This window comes from Mizuhopecten yessoensis, unplaced genomic scaffold, assembly GCF_002113885.1.
Source record: "Mizuhopecten yessoensis strain PY_sf001 unplaced genomic scaffold, ASM211388v2 scaffold4947, whole genome shotgun sequence".
In the NCBI taxonomy this organism is placed as follows: domain Eukaryota; kingdom Metazoa; phylum Mollusca; class Bivalvia; order Pectinida; family Pectinidae; genus Mizuhopecten; species Mizuhopecten yessoensis.
In genome coordinates, this window is record NW_018405801.1 from 1,633,121 (window position 1) to 1,658,815 (window position 25,695).

The following is a 25,695-nucleotide window of genomic DNA, read 5'->3' on the forward strand; positions in this document are numbered from 1 at the left end:
TTTTGCATCCTGCTCCTGCAAATTCTTTCAACTTTGCATTTTGTAGACTTTAAATAAAAATTAGCATCTTTAACCAAAAGAGATGTTCGTTTATTGTATAAAACATGACGTTAAACGCAGAACTATGATGACGGACAGCTGCTTGACAAAGAACTCTTTTTCACAGTGTAAATGATTCTTGCATATATATACGTACTGCTTCAAGAATCTGGCATGCTTTTAGCTATGATAAATGGTTTCTGAAATCACCTCACGGTTCTTTTATGGAAAAAAGCGTTTTGAAAATCAATCAAAGAAATAAACTCATAAACTATGTTATGAGTATAAAAACTAGAATTCCAACCTTAATCCTCCGATCAAGATACCGTTTTTTTCTACCGACGGAGCTACCTAGATGGCGGGAGTTCTCTAGCCTAGTCGAGGTACAGTTACATGTATACACAAAACAAATTGAAGAGGATGTCAATCTAGGGAAACAAAGCTTCAGAGGACTTCTAGTATGATCACTATTTTATATTTATAACATGTAAACAGACACAGAAAATGAACGCGTTAAAACGTCGCTTTACCAATTATATATATCAATGATGGACCCTTGTTTAGGTCCATATTACACATATTCACACACACACTCACAAAAAACACGCAATAAACTTTTTTTTTATTGTTATATTAAATATAAAATATGTATGTTTTTATCGTTAAACAAGACTGTGAGATGCAAATGTTCAAGAGAAAAAAACTGCCTTTGGCCGAGAGCATTGTGACGTTACAATTCGAGTGACATTATCATGTGAATATTGACCCGCTGTTTCTAAAATAGCAACACGTAGTCAATATCACAATTCACAGAAACCATGTGATCATGATTCAACCAATGAACCTATAGGGAATAAAGATAAGTGTTGTTCAAGAGTTACATGCTGGTTTCATTTGTTCTTTAATATATTTGTATATCAACTGATCATTCGTTTCAAAAGTCTACAGTGAATGAAAAAATTATTTCATTTAAAACCAGTCTCGATAGGAAAATATCATAAGTAAGAACGTTATTTGAAAACAAAATTATGTCTTGGCACAAATATAATTCTTCTGTAGAAAATATCCTACTGGGAATGTGTTAAGTTAAGATACGATGAAGTTTTCGTATCTAGTCATAGATACAACTTCCTTACAATAAATGTCATTGGGAATATCTTCTGTTGTATACAATGTCCATAAGGTTGATTTAATATATATATAGGAGACAAACCTTCTATGTCTGGGGATTCGCGTTTTTCTTATTACACTGTCGAAAATAGAGTTTTATTGACGACGCGGAGCGTTCCGTTTCTAGCTGAAATTCGTTTTCAGAGGCATTTTTGTTTACCACGAGGTTTTCCGTAAAACGGACGCGTTTTTTGACGTCATTACCCATCATATCACTCCTGTAATGTGCGCTTTGCTCAAGTTTAGTCCCTTTGAAATGGAAATACATATTTCTTAATTATCAGATATTCAATAATACAGCAATCCTTAAAATACAATTGATAACCTAACAATACTTTAACTCCTGCTGTTTGGCTCTCACTACTCCGGTTATCCTAGCTATGATACCGCGCCATTACTTGGTTTGACCTGGACTTACATAACCACTGTCGATGAAGCAGACGACACCTAACCTTCCGGAACACCTGGTCTTACACTGTTTATGGAGAGGTCTAAATAAGTTAGGTTGTTCGTGATTTAACAGCTCCACAATTTTCATTTTAAGAAGGTATTACACACATAATTAGAGTTATAGATATGTTAATAATGATAATAAATATTCGAGGTTCTTATATACCGCTTTCTGACAACCTAGTTCGTAGGTCGTCTCAAAGTGGTTCACAAATTATTGTGTTACTTAAATATTCTTGCAAGCATTCTAAGGTAAAATCAATTGCCGCAAAAACTATTAATATGATTCTATATTCCACTCGAGAGAAGCCTTTCTCTGACTAACAGTTACGTTTCTAGCCAAGTCTTCATTTTAATATTGTGTAGTTTCCATTTCCAAGTTCATAACGACCAGCGATTATTATGACGACTGGATTTAGTTTTCATTAAAATAAATTGTTTGGCATACACTTATGATCTATCTGGGTATGAGGTAGTTGTCGACTGGCGATTTCAATATAATTGATAATGATTAACTACGAGAGCTTTCCATAACGGAAGTAACTTATCAAAGACAAGCATACAGGCAGTTGAAAAAGACACTTCAATATACTAATAATACTAAATTCTTTGAAAAAAGGCGGACAAATAACTAAACGAGAGCATGCTTAACTAGATTCACTTCCTGATTGGATAAGATATACAAGGTCTATTATTTTAAAATCAATTAGCAACTTGAAAGAAAAAGTCTTCACAAGTCTGTGGATTTTGGTCCGATGTCTAAGCCACGTTCACCGATCTGTATGATAAGAACATATACGTGGTTGTCTCGGTAGACAAAGCATCTAATAAAAGTCAGTCCTGTCTGCAAACGTGTTCACATATACTAATTGCAAAACAAAAAGCAAACAAACTAGAATTTCATGATTCCAAGGAAATTTAAAACAAAAAAAAATCCCAGTTGTTTGTTTTAAACGATATACTTCGAAATTATGTATTTGGGGAACAGCTTATTCGAATACCAGCTTTTTATATTGTTACGGACCTGCTTCATTCATAAAGGATTCTGAGACAACACGGTAATGATTATACATGTATATATATATTTATTGCTGGCTCTGCTAGATGCTAAACTTAAGTAATTGAAATCCTATTAACGTCCCGTCCTCAAAATGAGAACTGAAATAGTAACAATGACAGTTCAAGGTACACTAATGAGCATATGTAGAAAATACATTTTGATATCGTACAGGAATAATATAACATTATTTTTCAATGATACTATACACATTGTTGAACTCAATAGGAAATCACTGTTTCCAGTTCATTTGAAGTGTCATTTATTTTCAGTTAAAAAGCCGTTTTTGTTACATGCACGTGAACATAAGAGGCATTGCTCCTGATTGTTTCCCACATAGCATCACTTAGTTAGAGCAAATTGGGTAAGACTTCCGATGGTTTACCACTGTGTGATACCAAGTACATGGAGCTATTAGTGATGGTGTTCTGATATATATGGAGCAGAGGTTTTTGGTCTTGATGAATTCCCACTGTGCATACTTAGTACATAGGACGGGCAGGGGTGGTGATGGTTTCCATTGAGCAATACCTATACACAAGGCAAAACGTCCTAATGGTTCCCCATAGTGAAATAGCTAGTACACAGGGCAGATAGAACTGGGGTCTTGAGGGTTTCCGATAATGAAATATCTAGTACATAGTGCAGATAGAGCTGGGGCCCTGATGGTTTCCGACAGTGAAATACGTAGAACAAATAGGGCTTTGATAATGGTAAATTACAGAGTGCAATACAAAGTACATAAGTCAAGAAGGAATTTTGTCATGATTGTGTCTATAGTACCATTGCTTTGTAAGGGTTTTGATGGTTTTTAAAGTGAAAAACCTACTACATTGTTCATAAAGTGCTGGTATCCTGATGGTTTCCCACAGTGTAATGCCTACACTACATAAGACAAATGGGGTTTGGGGTTATAAATGCAGTTCCCCACAATGCAAGAAACAACACAAAGTGCCAATATACCTTGAATTCTGAAAGTTTCCCATTGCATTCCAGAATATATCACAAACAAATTATCTTTCTCTTTGCTCTGTATCTTCTCTATTGAGTCGTTATGCCTCTCCATGTATATCTTCCTTTATCTTTGTTTATTTTATTATATGTTTTCCCTTTCTCTTTTATTCCATACAGCAACTGTAAACGTCAATGACAGGACGCGAATATGCCATTAACATAGTCCAGGCAAACACTAAAAGAAGGAGACTAAGGTCATACAATAGTGGGGTATTCACGACGACGTTTAATGGTAAATGATAATTACATCTTTTCTCTATGTATTATCCAAAACAACATCACTGTTTGCATTTGTGTGTTGACTGCTTCCATCGAGTTAATACTTTTTCCCCGAGGAGATGTTTCTACTGGTTAAGCCACATTAAAAACAGATTCCTGACCATTAATTGACAATAGGTCTATTTTGGCCACTTTGCTGCCATCTAGTGTAAAGATTATATGGACCTTAGGTTGTTCTGTATGGCAGGGGATCAGTCATCAATTTCCAGCGTCCAGTCCGAATTTACAACCGATCGCCGTTTAAGCAACTTCTGATTCTCTTCATGATATATTACACAATAAGATTTAGCTTATTATACCTACATGTATATGCAAGCAACAGTACTATGGCGAAACTAAGTATACCGAGGTCAATTGAAACTAGCAATTTGGGCTTACATCCATTATCTTTCTAACGTCCATTAAGCGGAAACAACAGCAGCGTCCCCGTGCTTCCGATATGGTAACTGCGCAATGGGCGACAGCCTGTCTACTGTTAAAATAATAATGTCCTCGCAACGAAGGTCAACATGTTTCGGTCTCTTGTCTCTCTAGGATCAACCTCAAAGGTGAGAAACTGATATGTTCATGTATCAGAAGTACTTCCCCTCATAATCCCGCTGTCAGATGGCATAGCGATAGATTGGCAGTATATAAGTCGTTTTCGTGATACCTTTTCTCTCCGGATTCAACCTGGTTTTTGATACGTATGTCACGTGCTAAGGGGGCATGTGTACCTCCGGTATGCACCACAAATCTTACAGCTGTACAAAACAGCATGCAAAAAAACTGGTATGCGATTCTGAACTGCATGTCTAACAATATGGTTCTAGTCAGTAGATATCTTTTTCCAACAGAATATGAAATTTCAGCCATTATTTCTAATCTCTAGTTCACAACGGTTAAAAGTATTGTGTTCGCAACAAGGGGGTGCCTAATTGTTGTAAACCAATTCCTTTACACACTTTTATCTATACTTCGAAATTGTTAACATGTATGTCATTATTTGGTTTGTCCAGTTCTGAGTCATTCAAAATTTCATCTTCTAATTTGTTTTGATAAAATTTCCTTTCATTCAGCCTCTGGAAATATCTGCAGGAATTCCTTTGTGTATAGGATATCATATGAAATAAGAACGCAAAAAAAATGATTATATTTAACATGTCCGTTTTCATAACAAAGAGAAATTTATATATATCATGTCAATGGATTATACGAGTTCTTCATAAGATCAATTATATTAAAAAAGAGGGCATACAGAACTGCAGGCAATGATTTAACATTTCCATTTCCATTTAAATGTATAAAGTACCAAATATTGTTTATCTCTGTTGTTCCAGATGGGCATGAAAGAAGAGAATTTTAAATAAGCTGATAAAATTTTAAACTATTGTATAAAATTGGATTGTGTTTTTCCTTTACACTACAAAGAAATTCTATGGAAAGCTAAAGAAAAAAAACGAAAAAATAAACGTTTTGTCAGGTTTTGCCGGAATCTGCAAAGCCCTCAATACAGAAAATATAGCTAGGTAATACAATCTTCTGAATGCATGATCCAAGTCTGCACGCACGAGTGTGATACTTTTAAGAATATATGCCATCAAGTATAAATGTAACTAACATGAAATCAAAATTAACACAAAAGGAAAAAAAAAATGTTTTAAAAGGGGAAAAAAGAAAACAAAGACATAAAACAAATAAAATATTGAAACAAAGAAAAATTCATTAAATAAAAATTCAACCACTGAACGAATTACATGAGTGAAAATGTAAAACATAAAAAGGGCCTTGATAAAACAAAAGTACAAAACCATATAATGGACATTCATTATGGGAAGATGTGCTTGGATTTCCATCACGCCCAATGTAACTCATGTGATTACTCCCGTCAAATCCAGAAGAGAAATTTAATATTGGTTGAAGATTACTCAAAGTAGACGCTGAAATGACATAGTGGGTTAGTAGGTCATGTTGACGATAGTAAAAAGTTAATGGAAGGCTTCATGTAGAAAACAATGATAACATAATCGTTTGCTAGAATGGGATGCATTTATATTGCAAATGAACAGTGCCATTTAAATTGCATATGGGGAGACATTGCATATTATGCAACAGCATTACCACAAACAAATTTTAATATAGCGGTCATTACTTTTAAACACTGCAGTAGGGTTAAGCTTAGAATAATGTAAAGCAACGAATTCGTGGCACATTAATGTGGTACACATAAATTATGATCATCATACAGATGACCAATACTTTTCATTGCCATTCTTCATTGCATTTTAACTTGTGCAGCGCCATATATTTATGATGGAGACAAGCTTGTTTACAGAAAGATACGGAAGAGCATAAGGGGCATATAGAAAACAAAATATGTTTCGTTTATTTTGTGTTATCATGTAGGAATTTCGACATACCAATTCGAAATTTCGACTAACAAACACGAGATTTTAACTTAATAACTCGACATTTGTAGATGGTAAATAGAACATTTGATTCAGTAATTAGGCCTCATGTAGAGTTAGTAATACGAACAATAGAGATTTATTTGTTTCGCTTTATCGCCAAAATACTGTTTCGTAAATATACATTTTCTATAAAAAAAACAAGTAAAGGTTTAACAGCTCCTTTATTCTAAATGCTGATCATGTTTATGTATTCTAGCATAATCTTTTCTTTTGTTTTATTAATTAATATGTTTTGTTTGTATGTTTGTTTGTTTGTATAGATCAATCGCAATAAAACTCTTGTAAAGGCACTTCCATTAAAAGGATTCTTAGAAATTGTGTTTTGCTTTATCACAATAATTTATCAAAAACGTAATATTCTGTATACCCATTTCTTGCTAACAACTTAATTGTAAATATGGAAACTACATCAACCCGGCAAAACAATGAACCTTCTCACAAAGTTGAAGAATTCAGCTTATCTAAATTGCATCTTCATCAATCTTCACTGTCTCTGAAACTATTGTCTGACAATGTTTCCCGATCATGGTGTAGTTAACACATAGATTTCCCATCAATCAGCAGTTCGTATCAGATGGGTGATACATGGGTTCCCTGTTGCCACGCCAGTTTATACATTGCACATGGCCTTCACATAGGCTATCTCCTCAACCAATCGTAAACAACCAAGCCCCGATAAATGTAACATATATCCAAGTGCAAATCAACACGTACTCTGCGGTGGCCATGTTAATTTATTTCGTGTAGCCCGTGGTATCAGTATACAATGGTTTACTAGGTTACATGAATACACACAGTTTGTTGTCTATCCTTCTGCGATTCCGAGTCATGCTGTTAAATGCTGTCGAAATCTTGTTGGGGAATTTTAACGAGAATGTTTTATGCATACACAAGTGGTTGGCTTTATCTTATCATGAACGCATACGTGATCCCATGTAAAGTTCATTTCTATTATATATCACACAGCCTTAGGTGCTAGACACATTGCAGTATGATAAAACATGAAGGGCTATGTTATGTTTTAGAAAATTTAGCTGGTTCGCATTTCTTTTGTATTTGTTTTATTTTCAGATCTTTTTTAATCAATGCAAAAGTACATGTCAATGTGTATCATTTTTTTTATTTTTATTTTTTAAATGTATTCCTTTTCAAATATTTTACATGACATGCTACAACACATAAGGTGCATACTTGTTTTTAAAGCTCCTAAAGCTTAAGAGTTGTTATTAATAGTTTTGATTGCAATGCTTACAATGCAAATTAAATTTTGATGTCTTATAGATAGGAATAATGGATACAAAACAACTGATATATTGGTGACTATATATTAGATATATAGTCACTAGTATAATCAAATATATGATTATATATTACATATTATAACTGTTAACAGTAATCTTAAAATAATGTCCAGCAAATTGAAGATTCATGAGATATTAGTTAACATTTGCCATACATTAATTTCTTTTTGAAATTTGCTTTGTATGTGTCATCTTTACCTGTTGCAATACATTTTTCGTGTAGTATAGCTGTCCTTGATTGCTTTTTTAAGATCATTTATAAATAAACAAAATTGAATGCATCTTGCTTAATAAATACATTGTTTAATAATCAAAATGAGCGTACTGTCTGTTTGTGTTCTTATTCAATCTTGATGATATAGTCCAAAGATAAAAGTCTCCTAATTATAAACAAAAGGGATCATTAAAAAGGTTAATAGAAGGACTCGTTCGTAATTTTGATAAGCATTATCATTATCATTGTAATTTTACTTCTAAGAAGGAACTATTTTTTCTACAACCACTATCTCTTTTGTCACATCCTTTTCTTCGCTACCCACTAGTGCGTATCGCAGAAGACGGGATATCATTGGTCAATATTTTAATCATAAGGTCATGTAACAATACTTTGCGACGTATTATTTCATTGTGACGTCATGATTCACGGCAATATCCATTTCGAAAACAGATTAGCTAATTGGAAACATGTTATTTTCCATATATATCATAGGAACTTTATGGGAGAAAACGTTCCTCAAACTCGTGATCGCTGGTTATCAAGTTTTTCTAACTCTTGTTAATACATTTTTAATCTGTAAAAGAAGCTTATTGAAATTCTTGTCTTTATACAATTTGAAAATCGACTCGAGTTAAAAACAAACATAATAACAGCCATCACTCACTCGTTGGTGAACCACTGTATGCAGTTGATTCTATGTTGTAACCACAAATAATATGAAATTGATTCATAATTAAGGATCATCATCTATACATTTTTCCAATGAAAGTCAGAAATATTCGCAAAGCTCTAAAAACAAAAGCAAAACAATAAAAAAGAGTATATTATAGAATAAGCGCGCCGTAGAAGCTGTGCAGATATTAAAAAAATGGAATTTGTGTTTTTTTGCCTTCCGACAACGTTTTTGGTCATGGTAGTCAAGTGGCCTTTCGAGCCTATATACTTTTTCACGTTGAATCTCAATTAAATTATTCAAATGTATTCTTAGTGTTTTACAATATAAAAAAAAAATAACGCAACGGTATAGTATATGTAACTATACGCAACTTATTGAACATAAGTATTGCCTACTTGTACTGGTATATTTAGTGTTGGTAAAAAGCACAGATAAGCTATCTGTTCATTTTAAGAATATATATCGACCGACACTGGTGTAGGGCGATATTGAGGTATTGAGATATAAGCGGTGTGGGAGATACATAGAGCTGCGTATGGTGTGGTGATGTATTACATAGCTGATGCTGTTACGCAAATAAATATCAGCAGAAAGTGTTTAATTGGTATTTAACCTCTTTTCCCCAATTGTTTTAATTCTTCAGCAATAGTTGGGATAGGGATTGCCAGGGTTGAAGGACCCTGGGTTCAATCCACGAACAATTTAACCTTGACTACGCTTGTAGTGTAATATTATCCATCTGCATGGCTATCGGTTGATTGATTTTAGTGCATACTTTCATGATATTATGTTATTGTACCTTTATTCAATATTCAGACGTAATGTACTTTCCGTCCTGTCACATACGCAACCAAAAGAATATATGAGTGAATATGGTCACCGTATAGTGAATTTTAATATAGTTTACAAACAAAAAATACAAAAAAAATGACAATAGCAAACATATAACTAATTCAGCATGGCTTTGTCATATATAAAACAAATCAATTCAAAGTTGTTGAGCATAAGCCTTAGTAGGAGTTGACATACTCAGTCACAATGAAACTTACTTAACACGGAAAGGACTGTTTGTTGAATTATAATACTTAGCCACCTACAATATGCATGTAGCATGGCAAACTTACACTACAATAAAAGGAAATGTTGTTGTATTACATTTAAGGGTTGAATTCGGTGGGTTAAAACTTAAAACTGCCCAATGACCAAACGCCAAAAGTACTGGCACACATCGTGGGTTAATCTGGGGTCTGATATAAAAATAGTCATAAAATACTATTAATGACATATACAATTAAGTTGCTTTATACATTTATTATCTGAGAAAAAGAACAAAATGTGTTCATCTCTTGTTGTTATTTTCACAATTTCACAACGGATACTTCTTAGTGTCATTGTTAACATGTCCAATTCTAGGTTGATTTTATTTATTTGTTTTCGCTAATTCCCTTTGTCTATCATATCGTTTAATGTCATACGCCAAGTTGCTTGTGTTTCAAGAACGTCCTTGTATTCTTAAGACTATCAAACCAACTCGTTTTAAATATCGGTGCAAACAAGAACTGAGTTGTTAGTTGAGCTACAGTGTAATAGAAGAACTGGATGCGAGTTGATGTAGCCGGCAGCAGGCGAACTCCCCGGATACGGGCTATTATTGACAGGTTTTTACACAGACAGTTAACCTTAATACTTGGAAAATAGTTCATTACATATGCAATTTGAGTGATATTATAAGCAAGTATAGATATATGATAATACTTCATGAAAACGGATGTATTTTCAACGAAAATAAAATGGTGCATATAAATAATATGAATAAATGATAATTGTTTTCAAAGATCCTTATCAATGTAATGTTTCTTCAACTAGTTTTGCTTTAAATTTTTGTATCACCATACATGTATAACAATATACTTATAGAAAGACACGTACTTGAAGTATATATCGATGTAACGATAGTATCGCGCATGCGTGCTCAGCATCAATGAAATGTGGACTATGTTATACATAAGTTTAATTTTGACTGTAATTGATTTGAAGATATCAAAAATTGACAAAAACTGTTATGCAAAATGAAGGCCAAGATAGAAAGGCGAACGGACGACTAAGATAATTCGAACAACAAACGAACTGTATTCAGCAGAAGTTTTAGACGAATGAAAAACGAACTGAACAGTTTTTAAGGAACAGATGGCATATGGAAATAACAATTATGTAAACAAACCAATTGCAGTGACGTTACGAGCAAACATTAGATACGTAAGGGGAACTGGAATGAGACATTGTCAGTTGTCATTGGCAAAGGCGTAAAGATTTAAGCAAGTCGTTTGGAATGAGAAACAGCGTTTAATTTCCTGTTTAAACTACCGAATTAGTGAAGACAAGTTCCCATAGCTCCCATACAATCGAGTTTCACTTCAAAAGAATATACTTAAGATTTAACATATCAAGGCATGAACGACTATTTAGGAATTTAAACATGGTGTTATTGTAACGTTTATCTCAGCATTGTGTGCAACGTACTAGTCCAAGTGCGTCTATATCATGTAACAGATCGCGTTGCATGTTACAAGCAAAAATAGATGAACAAAATACCTCAAAATAAACAGGCAATTAACAGGAAATGAGATGACCCTGAAACAAGTTGAAACATTAGATATCCCCCAAAAAACTATAGGGAAACGCACAATGATTCCATAAAAATAAAGCACACAAAATTTATTAAAAAAAATAAACAAAAGCAATGATGTTGCTAATCCATATAATATTGGAGAAAAAATTGGATCCATCTAGCAGAGCCTAATACATAAAGCAGAGTCTTTGGTAGCTTATAGATTGTAACATATACGGTAGACAGACTTGCACCCATCAAGCAGATCCTTATACATAAAGCAGAATCTTTGGTAGCTTATAGATTGTAACAAATAAGGTAGACAGACTTGCATTCATCTCGCAGATCCTAATAAATGAAGCAGATTATTTGGTAGCTAATAGATTGTAACATATACGGTAGACAGACTGCTTTGCTTTTGACTATGATAAAGCATTTAAAATAACACACACAAAAAACCCAAAGGAACTGTAAAACCTATCCTCAATAGTTGCGTGGTCGCTAATATAGTAAACGACACTAAACAAAAGAAAACAATTGTGAAAATATAGCAAACCGAGGTTTATAGTGAGTTAATTAATCAAAAAAACGAATAAATATGTATCAAACCGTATATTTCCACACTAAAATATTAATTGTCGCTCATTGAATGACTTTTTTTTCATAAATGGATGAATTTTGAAAGAGCAATTTCAAATGGGTTGTTAATTGCACGACTGTGAAAATTTTGTTGGTGAAAAACTGGGAGTTAATCATCACAAAGACAAACACATATATCAATTTAGCATTTTAACTAAAATACTACAGTCATCTGAACGGTTGATTCAAAGCCGTAGTCAACATTGTACAAAACGATGTGTCAAGTGTCACACTGAAAAGAATGCAAATTATATACATGTGCGAGAAATACAAAACAACTATTTAATGTATGGTCTTGATATAGTTTTTTATTCTGGATTGTAGGGTAGATATCAGGTGATACATGGACAATAGGTCCCCAAAGCCACCATAAGCCTGGAGAAATTTATTTTCATGGACTTACTTGTGCTATCAAATGGGGCCAAGGACCTATTTCAGCCCAATCCCCCTGTATTTTGTGATTTATTCATTTAGTTTATATTTGTTTCTTCACATATTTTTTTCTTTCATTAATCTCACAAAGTCTTTTGAAACCAGTTAATTGAATTGGTTTCATCGAAATCAAAAGATGCGTAATTTGATAAATAAAGAACTGACGTCATTGAAGCATATCTCTGTATCTAAGAAGGCCGTTAATAACATTGGCATGACGATGCATTTTCTGCATGATTAAACAGGATCCTTCTTTATTGATTTTTTTCTCTTCTAAATTAGACCTAACAAATACAGAGATGAGCTAAAATCGTGTTCTAAACCTTTGTACTTAAAAAGGTAGAATTAAGTGCAATGACAGCCGGAAGGTAGTAATAGAACTAAAAAAGCCAAACACTCGATGGTCTGGACCAGAAATGATATATGTTTATCTCGCACGCTTGTCTCTGTCTTTTGTTTACAAATACGCGATATAGCTGAGTAAGGCATCGCCGTACGTCATTTCTGAATTCAATAAGAACACAAAGGTTGTTTGCTAGATAACGTAACAGGACAACAGACTTTGTCTGTGAACAATGAAGCACTATAAAGCGTATCATAGGAGCTTTATTGAAGAAGCAAACCTTATCACACGCGCGTTCGCGTGTTCGTCAGTATCGCTTAACTTTAGCCTGTCTTTATGACAGCGGACAGAAGACCCAAAACATCGTTCGTGTTTATCATTCCGTCATTTTTCTAGATGCTTTCAAAATATGATTTTGGAGCCGGGCCAACAATAACACCAATTGTTGTTCCATGTCAGACACCTTGTTATGATACGGGTCTTTATACGTTTGAGCGTGAAAACATTTTTAATGAATACGGGCCCAAATAAACTTTCAGATATTTTTTAGACGTCTGTTACTATAATAAGTCAGAGTCAGATTATTTGATTGCAAGTTGGTTCTCAATTATTTGTAGAATTTATTTCCATTGGTAGTATTTCTGGAAAGCTGTATTAGAAATAATAACTAGTACTAAGATGGATGCATGGATGGATAGATCGATCGATCGATCGATTGATCGATTGATTGATTGATTGATTGATTGATTGATTGATTGATTGATTGATTGATTGATTGATTGATTGATTGATTTTAACAGAGAAATATTTTCATTATCAGCAGGAACCTGTTTTTGTTGGTAAATCCAGCTGCTGTTTAGGTTGAGGTTTTAAATTTATATTTTTTTTCTTAATTGCACAAGCCTCTGGGTGCCTGTTAAAAGAGCTGTACAATTTTAGCCCTATGTGTTTCTCAACGTCTATATGTTTCTGGTCTTAAGTTAGCCATGATATGTACAAGGTTCAAGCTAGCATTTCAAAAACAACTATACAAAGCATCAATTATCGTAGAAGGGACAGGGGAGAAGTGAAGGACAGCTGCTTTTGTTGATAGATTTAAAATGTGTCCCTCTTCAGCGCGCTTTCTCGTCAGATTCCGATAACGGTATCACCGAATAGCGATGTAATGGCTTTTCAGATGTCTAGCAAAGTTATCATCGAAGCGTACTATATAGTACATTTTAAGCTATTTCGACATCATTGGTTTTGGCAAAGGTAAATGCCATAAATCATGGAGGCTGCAAGACAAGAAAGGTCGTTACATGATACTTATACATGTATACATGTAAAAATACGTTATGAAAAAAAGGCATAACATTGCTATTAGTTTTCCAAAAAGATAGTCCCAAGTTTTATTTTTCTTCGAAATAAAAAAAAATAAAGCTTTGATTTTACAACGGCAGCACTTTTACAAATTATGGCTGTGTAATAGCATTTTCTTGCTAACAAATAAAATACGTGACCAGGGTTAGCCACCGACGACTCTTTTGTATATTCGGTCGACACAATGACCAGCGCTCGTTTTCATGAAACTGTTTTCATGCTCAAACTGAGATTTTGTGTTTAATCCAAATTTCTTGATCCGATAATAAATCTTAAAAAGTTCACATTTTTGACAATGATTTGGAAGATTTCCGGAGAGATTAGATTTTTTTTATGAGAATGTTTAACCTGTGTCGCAAAATGTACACGTACAGGTATATTTCCAATAACATTGCATCATATCAAGGTATCTTTGTTTCCTGTTGTATTTGTATCGCATTGATTCTGAGTTTGTCGCTTAGTGTTGAAGGTTGACTAAAATAACGATGCTTTGCCGGACTGGAACCAACTTGTACCATATTAAGACACACTTCAATATCCTAAATATCTAAGGGGGCAATGACTCCTGGCAGTCAGTCTATGATCTGGAATCTGATAGCAGAGCGGTTATGATTAGATGACAATCTAGAATTCCCCTGTCATGTATAATTAGCGACAGTCTAGACGTGTCGATGTTTTCAGCCGTATTATGTTAGATGGATGTCCGGCATACTCTGTCTTTACCACAGTTTTAAACCCCATGTGATTTCGTTGTCTGAACGATTGATTTTAAACTACAACAACAACAACAACAACAAAACTAACTACAACCAATCATTTTTGTGATCTGAGGGGTCGAGGGTGGGGGAGCTGAGTGTTAGGTAGGTAGTGGCAACCGGTTCTTTTCCAGATAAAATAGGATACGAACATGTGAAGGATGCATGAAGATAGTATAGTATACGTCATTATGTGGCCAATTTTGTAACACATTTAAATAAAGGCTTAGTGAAAATTGTTTTCATAGATATTGCAATTAAAAAATCTAACGCCGGTCGGCCATGTTTATAAGAAATATGCCATGTATAGGCTTTATAATATGTCAGCATACGTTACATATACTTTTATCACGCGAGATGACCATATCTCTGGTCGAAATTGGCCAGCCTTTGGCGCAATTCCAATGTTTATATCTTAATTACATTTAAGACGTAACAGGACGTTGTTTTTTTTATTTATTTTCTGTTTTACAGACACTTTTCACTTTCCAAATAGTCCATGCTCAACAATGTATTGATGCGTTTCTTGATAAACAAAAATTACAGCGTTCCATGAGTAGGGATTCACAGTTTCACATTTTATTTCGACGTCTGAGAAACTGAGGTTGATACGGAATTTCGAAACCAATGCCTTCATTTATCGCTTATTAACAACAACATAAAAACATATTTTGAAAAATAATTATTATCTTGATAGTTTGCACGCCAATTTACACTATTGTACCATGCCGTCATTGTTCACGTGGCTTTGTCGGCCATTTTTGTTCACGTTCGGCTCTGGTTTTCTTGAAGCAGATTTAATATTATCCTGGTATGCTAATAACGGTTCATTACATTAAACAATAACAAGCAGGTGAGGAATACTATAGGTGTAAGATAAGCATGTAACGGTGACAATCCTTTATTACACAGACGTCATATGGATAAACTGAAATCAAATTTCGGGCTCTTATTTAATATTCAGATTTGTCGCATTCATTCAAACACCTGTTTTCCTAGACCTAATAACCAAATTACACCATTCTCCATCCCCATCGTAACATAATCGAAGAGCTTCAAACCACGATAGCGTCTGAGCAACTGATTGTTTTCCATAATAAATGTAGATGCCTATCGCAGACAGATAGCATATCTTTATCAGACCTTTGATATCCATGCCACGTATCATGTTACCAATTATTATTTCAATACTGATATCACGTTTGACACACTGGAAAATCCTTTAGGCGTAGTATGTCGACAACGCCACTGTCGCCTCTTAGTTACGTGTTCAGTAACACTTTTAGACAAGCAAGGCTGGCTTTACAGTATCAGAGTAACATGAAAACTACTTAATCGCAGGGTGACAATGTTAATCAGGGAACTATCGGTCAAATTTCTCATCACGATAGCTTTACGCTTAAACATACTTGGAGACCGGTATCAAGTTGTTGGAAAAAACGTCATATGTATCACAACCTTAATGCGTGTTAAGTGAGCGAGAACATTTGAAAAATCGTGATAATGTAAACAACATAAACATCACGACGTGACTACATGTCACAGATGATGAACACGTGTCTTTGTCTGGCTGAACAGGGAACTAAAACAAACTCAGCGTAAACTAAGCGCAAACATTTTGCAAAAGTTAATCGGAGCAAAATGCAAGGCAAAAAGAACAAAGAGTTTGGCAAAGAAAGAACCTCAGTTTATTTACACACCAAAAGTAGCAGGCGAATTTAACAAAACCGAGTGATCATAACCATATTACAGTGGTTGAAAGGTTGATTAGTGTTACCTGTATGCGGTCTAGTTTATAATATTCAAATTTCTCGCTTTTTTTCAATTTGTAAATATATCATCATGTGGGGTAAAATAATATTCTATATCGTTCCAAACAATTCGTTAATGTACGTAGCTATACGAATCAAATATCGAATTTGCAAATAGTCATGGAGTTAGTTTACAGGATTATATTAAAAAAATAGCTTCCATTATTTTCATCAATACATTTGTCATTAGCACATTGTAATGTTTTGTATTAGTTCCTCTCCCAACGAACTGAAACATATCGGAAAAAATAAGGTTACTGACTGTGAAGAAATGAACAAACTAATCGGTACAATTCACAAAGCAATAGTCAAGTTACTAAACACGCTTGCATGTGTGGTAAATAGAAGCGAATTACCTCCGTTTCAGTCATAACCCGAAGTCGATGTAACCTGTATGACGGTTCTACCAGCCCGATGTGCTCGGACATGATATTTCCAACTCTACACTGGCATACCATTGTATAGATTAATTTGTTCATTTCTTCACAGTCTGTCGTGGGTGTTGATTTGAAGCTGTCATGTCCGTATTCCCAATTACCGCCCGCCGTAATCGGTAGAGAAAATGGTGGATACATGAGAACTAATCGCTATTGGAGGAGCTGATCATGCGATTGACGATATGAATAGACAGCTCTCAAGATTTTAAATATAGCATTGGATGGCATTGTGCTGAAAACTACCATTTGTTGACCTTATTGGTGTCGCTTCTCTATAAAAACAATATATCAATAGTTCATTGTACTATCGCTATTTGTTCAGTAACGTTTTGGCGTTATACATATGTATGGCGATATATCGAGAAACATTCATTCAAAAACGTTTCCATAACCAAAAGCACGAACAAAGAAAAACATTGAAACATATTTGCGGCAATGAATTAAAGGTGAAAATAAGAAGAATAAGACCAGGTGTTTCGAAAAGGTAAACGTTCTCTACTTTACCCAACAACCGCAGTCTAAATTTAGGCAAAATCAGATGAAAAAAAACTTGTACAAATCAAGGTTGATCAAGGTTGAAGGCTGATGAAAGAGAGATTGCAGTTTCATTGGTTTCATGGAGGGTCGACAAAGTGCATAAATTCATTAAAGCTTAAAGACAGCCATCGTCGATATGCCTGAACGTGAGATTGAAAGACATGAGAAGGGTTTTGTCAGAAGTTCAGTTCTGAAAAGTTAAAGCAAATACAGGTTGCACAGGAGAGGAGCCTCAGTGTATTTCATAGAAATACAAACAGTCTGTTCGAAAATCTTGCCATCGAACATAATGGCAATAAGGAAGTTATTGTTTCTGACGATTACATCCTAGCTGCATTTCAATTTTGCCTCTGTCTTCCTACTCAATATAACACCATTCATTTGATATATTATCTCATTTAATATCTCTCTGCCGACCCATCCATTAATACACCTTTTTTGATACAGCATATCGCCAAACATCTTTAAAATGCCGAAATTAAGCTGGACGGATGGTAGCAGAATACCGAGATACAAATGTATTGCTGTCGTAGTGAAACAAGTATTCTATCATGAATATTTTTATTGCAATGTACGTTCATAATCTTACAGCAGTTGATTCTGAGACCAGGATATGCATACTTCACAGAATATTATCACTTCCATTCGACCAAATTTCGTAAATTCCTGTACTTAGTACATATGTAGTTTCTCTGCAGATCACTGCAGTGGTACTTCGATTTGTACGGACATGACAGCATACACATCTCAACTCAGGAAAAACTGTGTTAAAATGACCAATTAAACCATACAGCGTGTGTACTGTTTAATAATGAATAGCACAGTTTCGCCATACAGGTAAAATTGACTACAGGCAATACACGCGCATGTATATAGACTGAAATGAAGGTGAAACGCTTTAACAAAATTCATGTTTAACAATTTGCCTACTTTGTGTTATTTATGGAACTTTACCCTTCTTTTTTCTTATATGTATCAGTTTCATGTGTTGATAATTTACGAAAAACAACAACATTGAAATGTGTTTATGGCAAATATGTTAAAATGTGCGAATAACCATTTTGAAATATATTCATTATAACTGACCTTATGGCCGCTTGACAATCAATCTTGGTTTAATATATCTGTTTGACTTGTTGTTTGGAACAATGCATAATATCGATTTCCTTCTCATATTTGTCGTCAAAAGATAATAAATTAAATAAGTAACGTAAAATCGAGCACATGCACTAACAAATTAATACGTCAGAAAAAAACACTACATACATGTATCATGAATGCCTTGGTAAATTTTCAAAAGAACGGTCAGGGGTACTTTGAAATAAATGCACAATGCTATCGTTTCATTATAAAATTCGCAATAATTAGAAACCACAATAGTTTGTTTTGCGTTCACGCTGATGCTGCCTTAGGTTGTGTTAAAATGGACATAGAAAACTTTGTTATTACATTTAGAACTGCAAATGGTTCACAATTTACCCAGTTTTCTCTGAATCAAACACTCATGAAAGGTATCATATCACTGATATTTTCACAGTGAAGTCATTATCAATGTCCGCGGACGTTCCGATTGTATGTGATTCTAGCGAGAAAGTTGACCGATATATACTTTAAACACATTTGCATCGTGAGATTAAGCTGTACGGTCATCATTATTTCTCTTGAAGTTCCCCTGAACTTGGAAGCGACTGCAGCGCTACCGACGGATTAAGCCCTCAGCAGTTTATTTATGAAAAACGGGATAACATTTCTGTTTTTCTTATGTCTCAAATGTGATATCAGTATTGCAAAAGTAATTGGTAAAATGATACATGGTATATATACCAAGGGTCTGATCAAACTATGCTAGTTTTCTACGGTAGACATTTACATAAGTAGGATAGGGTTGCTCATACGATTCTGTGGTTTGAAAGCACCTTTTAACTTTGGTTACGTTATATCCAGGTGGAAGAATTGTACATTATATAATTGGGCTATTGGACCGAGTAAAACCTTCACTCGACCTTCTGCATTATGTATGGATTAAATGCGACAATGATTAAATGTTTGGATCAGTGGCCCGATATTTAATTGTGATGGTTCCAAAATGACCTCGCCTCATTTAATTTGTTTATCTGTCCAACAAGGTGTGTCATTTATGACTACAGTTGTAATTACATTGTATTCCTGAAATGTATAATATTTCTGTAATCAAAATGTTTGGGGCATGCCGTATTTTGATTGAATATGCTAAAAGAAATTCGAGCAAAACAATTGCAGACAAAAAACGTTATGATTACAACAATGACGTAAAGATACGATCGTGGAAATGTTTGCTTTCAAACATATTTATAGTATCTTGTTTTAGATCATTTATTTGAGTAATTGATAAGAAGCGAAAAATTAGCAACGTTCAACCGTAGTCCCTCACATCCTGAGAGAAAATCCAAGTCTGTTAATTTCTTCCTCTGGAATAAACTGAAATTATCACCAAGGACGATTAATAGTTTATCATAACTTAGGTACGGTGTAAAACAGAACTTTAAAAAAAAATAAAAAATATGGATTCGTACATGTGAATGTAAACCTTGGTATGTTATCCCTGTGTGGCAAATACACACGGGACTATTATTGCATGTTACAATTACCATTGTGGTATTTGTTCTGGTTCGTTTAGTCCTGTTATGTTGTCATCACAGGTCACAGTTTGACACATCACTAGCATATAACTGTGATAGTTATAGATTATCACGCTGTATTGTAATGGTTTGTCTGGAGAATAATTTTCTCACCGGGATCACGGGGATAAATACAAGAGGCCAACGCAGGTTGAACCGAAATTTTGTCTACGTGCAAACGATGAGAAAATTGATCGAAAGACAAAACCTTAAAACGTTGCGCGATAAACTGTTTATTATCAATTTACTACTACCTTATATATTTGTCCATTTACAAAAAGTCAACTGAATACGCTATCTTCCAAATGACTTCTAAGCATCTAAGCTTCTGAACATAATCAAGATCTTAGCCTCAATGTATGTTTTATTGGAGGTCATGCTAAAACTATATGATTCTCATTTCAAAATCGTGAACAGATGCAAAATAAAAATAAAAAAGCTTATTCACCGTAGAATGAAGATCTGTGTTATTAGGTGACAAAATGTAATGAAGACTGTGACTCCTGGTGTATTTCGAAATAAACTGCCCAATATCAAAAGCAAGAGTGTGAACCACGGCGTGCATGGATGTAAAGTGGTTTTTTTCCTTCACACCTTAAAGATGGGCCTAACAGCGAAATTGCTTTGTGAATGACAGACCCACTTTTCCTTGTGATTATCACATCAAACGTAGTGCCTTGGGTGTGAGACCCCGGGAATCGAGTAGCCCAGAGAACAGACGAGCTCCAATTGTCGGTAAGCTCCTCTGTTGGAAATTGAGATCAAAAGTAAAAACTATTTCTTGTTATTCTATAACTAACTGATCTAAATAGGTTGACCACCTATTAAGAAACATTGATCTTTTTCCGGAATTTATTCCGGAAGACTGTCCAGGACACCCAATCAGAAATGCATATCACCAGCGCTGATAGAATAATCAATGTGCTTGAAATTTGTATACACATAATCTTGGTCGAAACTCAGACAGGTTACACTTTCTTACAAAATCGGCCGGATGACGTTAAGACGGTTACGCTCCAGGATCGGCCATGATAAGGCATTTGATCATTTGTTCAACGAGGGTTTGCACTGGGTACTCCGGTTTCCTCTCGTTTTCTTACCCCCAGCACGTTTTAATCCGTACTCGAAAGAAGAATTGTTAGAAGCTGGAAATAACGTGTTTCATAATTGTTGCAAAATGTAAAGTTTCTTTTTTTCTCGGACAAGACATCTTTCCCTCATTAAATCTTCCAAGTCCAGCACAGTCGAGGATATTGTTTAACCTACTAGTTGTATCTGTACAAGAGTATACTGATGATAGGTCGGGCATCTGTTACATTCAGGAAGACCCATTCACATCAAATAAAAAGTCCATGGTAACGGAATTGATATTGTCAAAGATAATGCAATTACCTTAAATTCAAACATTTGCCACTCTACAAGAGATTTCATTATAAAGTCGACAAAGAGATATTCATCAATGTAATATAAAGTAGGACAGATTTGTATCAAATATTAAAAAAGTGTATTGCATCTGATACAAAAGTAAATTTCAAATGCAAACCCACGAAAATGCCCGACTTTATTTCATTTAATTTAGGCCTAACCAGGTCAAGAATGATTTCAGTGGGGCATTCAGTTTTAACAATATGTTTTTCTTTATTTGTCTGATAATAGTTTCGGTGAGAGCATACAGGTTCCTATTTAAATCAATTATGTAATCAATTTTGTCTTCTTTTCACAAAATACATTGTCTATATCGTTGATAGAGTAGCTTGCATAGGTGACTGATCATGCATCAGCTAACCCATAGTACGTGATCATCATTTCGTGTTCCTTACCAAGTCTCTTTTTGTACTTTTAGTATCTTCTGATGTTATGAAGCCGTTGCTAGGTCATGACTTATTTTCAACCGACCGACAGTTCAGAGACACTATAATTAATAGAACAACTAATTTTGAAAGTTCTGTAACAGGTCTAGTGGCACGAATGGTGGTATGTGAGAGCACTGGTTTAAATGTTTTTTTGTGAAATCGTAACAACGGGATTGAGCACGTGCCGGTGTCAAAGACAGATCATTACATGTTGATGTTGATCTAATTATATTAATACACACCATAACATTCATTAACAGTGTTGACACGGAAACGTGCACTTAAACTGTACTCGTTTGTAGTTTGTAAGCAATAGGTGTTATCGCGACCATCCACGAGTTACTCCCCTTCGAAGAGTTCTTGCTGGAAAATACACAATCTCGCGAGAGAATGCGAGGATACGGGGGCAAAACAATCTGCCATGTGTTAACAATATGCCCCACCTTCACTGTATTGAACCAACAAAAACAACTCACAAGAATAGAGGTCATATCAAATGCATTTAGTGATGACATTCCAATCAAAGTGTTTGTCAAAAACAACCATTCTCACGTTTCATTAACATAAAGGTAACACACGATACCCTGTACGCCGCTGACGGTCCGTCACAGCTGTGACGCTTTAGCTTCGTCCTCTTTTTCAATATCTGGCCAATTTAACATGTCTGCTTGCTATCATAGGTGTACTAGCTCCCCAATTTTCTTATTTTGGAGTATGTGATACCTTTTGACTTTAAAATATTACCCAATTCATTACATGGAAGTTCGTGGAAATTCGTATCTGAATGTTTTGGCGCTGCCATGTTGTCCGTTGCCCCAGCGAGTACAGTTTAATCCCCTCCTATTTGAAGAGTTCCACTGGTCGCGATATCATCTATTGACCTTTGTGGATTATGGTTTTGGCATGTGTATCTCTAGTAAGGTGACATATAAATGCGTAACCGTGGAAATGTGTTAATATATATGATACGCAAACATGGAATGTGAACCTACTCAGTTCAGTGCACTCAAGTGTTCGTGCTTTATCGAGTTTTACAGTGTATGGATAAATTGGCGCACTCGAGTGTTAGTGCTTTATCGAGTTTTACAGTGTATGGATAAATTGGCGCACTCAAGTGTTAGTGCTTTATCGAGTTTTATAGTGTATGGATAAATTGGCGCGCCATAAATTATGCAGTAGAAAACATGATATAGAGACTCACATTGGTGCAGTCATCATTTAGCGCAATATGTAAAGCTCAAAAGCGCTAAAATAAAAATGCCGTTAAAATATGTACTTAAAAAGTAATCCCACCTTTTGTGTCTTGTTTTACCAGTACTCGATAATTAAAATAATTAAAAACAAAATATTCATGAATGAATTATGTAACGAAATATGTAAAAAATACACTAAAAGAAACATACAGAAAAAAAAATCCTTTAACTGATAAACTAATCGAATCATGTACGGAGAAGGATGAGCTGATGTCTAAATTTATGGACTATTTGACACAAGGTTGCAGTTAGAATGACGCCTTAACAGGAACGCTGAACGACGTAATTGCGACTGAGCCTTTGTATCAAATCTTAATAGCGTCGTTAGGCTACAAATAGGCCAGTGTAACACTAAATCAGGTTTGAATTAATGGCATTACTTTTATTTTTTTGCACATGCGACTTTCAACATTCTTGCATTTGACTCCGTTTTTTTTACAAATATTCCAAAACTGGCTCAACGAAATTGCAGTTTTAAAGTAAAATCTTCTTTAGAATTGTACTTCATTAATCCTCAGATCTTTAAGGGTTTTCTTATTCACAAGTTTCCTTTGCTGTGTCATAGCAGTAAACAAAAATGAAAAGTAGAATAAACAATGCATGCTACAATACGGCAAAGGTCCTAGAAGACCTACTGTATGATGCAGTATAATTCAGGTTTTGGCATATAGTATATATTACAAACTTTTAATGTACAATCGCCTGTGTAAGTTACGTTTATCTATGTCCACAGTCTGGCAATGGTGTAATATATTTCTTGCTATGTTTTTATATGTTCGCAGTGTCCAGCATCCGTTGCTACGAATGTGAAAACGGCGTCAATCCTGCATGTGGCAAATACTTCAAGGCCTATCAGTTTAAGGCGAAAAAATGTGGAGATGGCAGTCATCCTTTTTACAAGTGCGCACTCCAGCGGCAGACGGAGTCAGGTATGTAGGAACAGGAAGTGACATATCTAGTTTATGGCAGTCCAAAGGTTAATTCAACAATGTATACAATGAAACAGATTCCTAGGTGAATAAGTCCGGTTTGTTTGACAGTTAATTATATATCGGATCAGTTGTGCATTCGTGTTTACCATGTGTTATTATACATGTACAATTATGTGTTTGTGATTTCAATATCGGGGTGTATATGCATTATAATATCTGTAAACTGTTATTTTTTCACGCTGCAATGGAATAATTTACCATTATCGCATAAATTAAAGATATACATAATATCACGCATCATGATGTCCCGTACATATTTATAGAGATGCCACAATTGCATAGCAAATTTCAGTTTCACATGGCTAGGTATATCATAAAATCAATGTTAACCCTGTCCAAATTCCTCTTTAGCGAGTAATAAATACCACATGTTATGGGAATTAATTAAGATCCTCTATATTTTTATTTAGAAGAATCAATATCACTACGATGTGTCCTCTCCTGTTGTATCCATTAGTTTTATTACAACAAATGTCTAATAACACACGAGGCTGTCAGGAAATGTACACTGGAGAACTTGAAGTTCATGCGCAAAGCTTTATAATAATTCCAAAATGTATTACCTCTCCTTGAAATATATCATAGATTTCAATATGATAACGTTACAGTGAACTTGACATTTCGGGATTTTTAAATCATTGTATTTTACGTTTTTAGTTAACAAATGACTTGACCAGCTAATGTTTAAAGTTCGTTAAGCCTGACAGGCGTACACCATTACTTTCAGGGATTATACGTTTTTTTCCGCAAAGCACACAATTAGGCAAATGTCTGTCGCCCTTATAAAACAAATCCGTTCTCCATAGTATATGGGACGTATACAAAACGCACAATTAGGCAAATGGCGTAGTTCTGATAGCACTAATGGATTCTCTTTACTGATATATTGAGACGTATATGCAAAATGAATTATTCCAATCGTTGGATGAACTATTTCGTTTTACCCACATTGAGCCTCAATCACTGTAAGTGGGACACAAACATGTCCACGCGTCTTAGTCTTGAAGCTGTCCATGAAATCCATTTAGCAGACAATTCTTTATAACGAACCTGCGGGGTCAATTCCTGCGCAGACAGCTGTAGAAGGATACTCTCACGTAGGGCGATAATGCTTTCAATCATGAAAAGGCGTGTTACGTTGAATACTCATCGAGAAGCCAAACGGCCTGTAGTGAGATATCTTGTCAGACACGTACGACGAGAATGGGCCCGAACCGCTGAGTTTCCATTGACATATGACAGCGCATATCAAGTTAATGGAACAGCTAGGACTTCCGGGAAATAAATAAATTGTCAGTCGTTGGTGCTCAAGGATAATCATTTCTGCGTATTCATAAGAGCTTGTTAAAGTGCAAGACCATTT

General features: G+C 34.8%; 1 long non-coding RNA gene across 1 annotated transcript in view; it reads left to right on the plus strand.

Annotated features, from left to right (window-relative positions):
• The window catches only part of LOC110450069, a 57,404-nt gene that overhangs the window by 13,663 nt on the left and 18,046 nt on the right, over positions 1-25,695 (plus strand). The window contains exon 2 of the long non-coding RNA XR_002462931.1: positions 24,123-24,269. This is a non-coding gene — a long non-coding RNA (uncharacterized LOC110450069). The remainder of the gene's footprint in view (positions 1-24,122; positions 24,270-25,695) is intronic.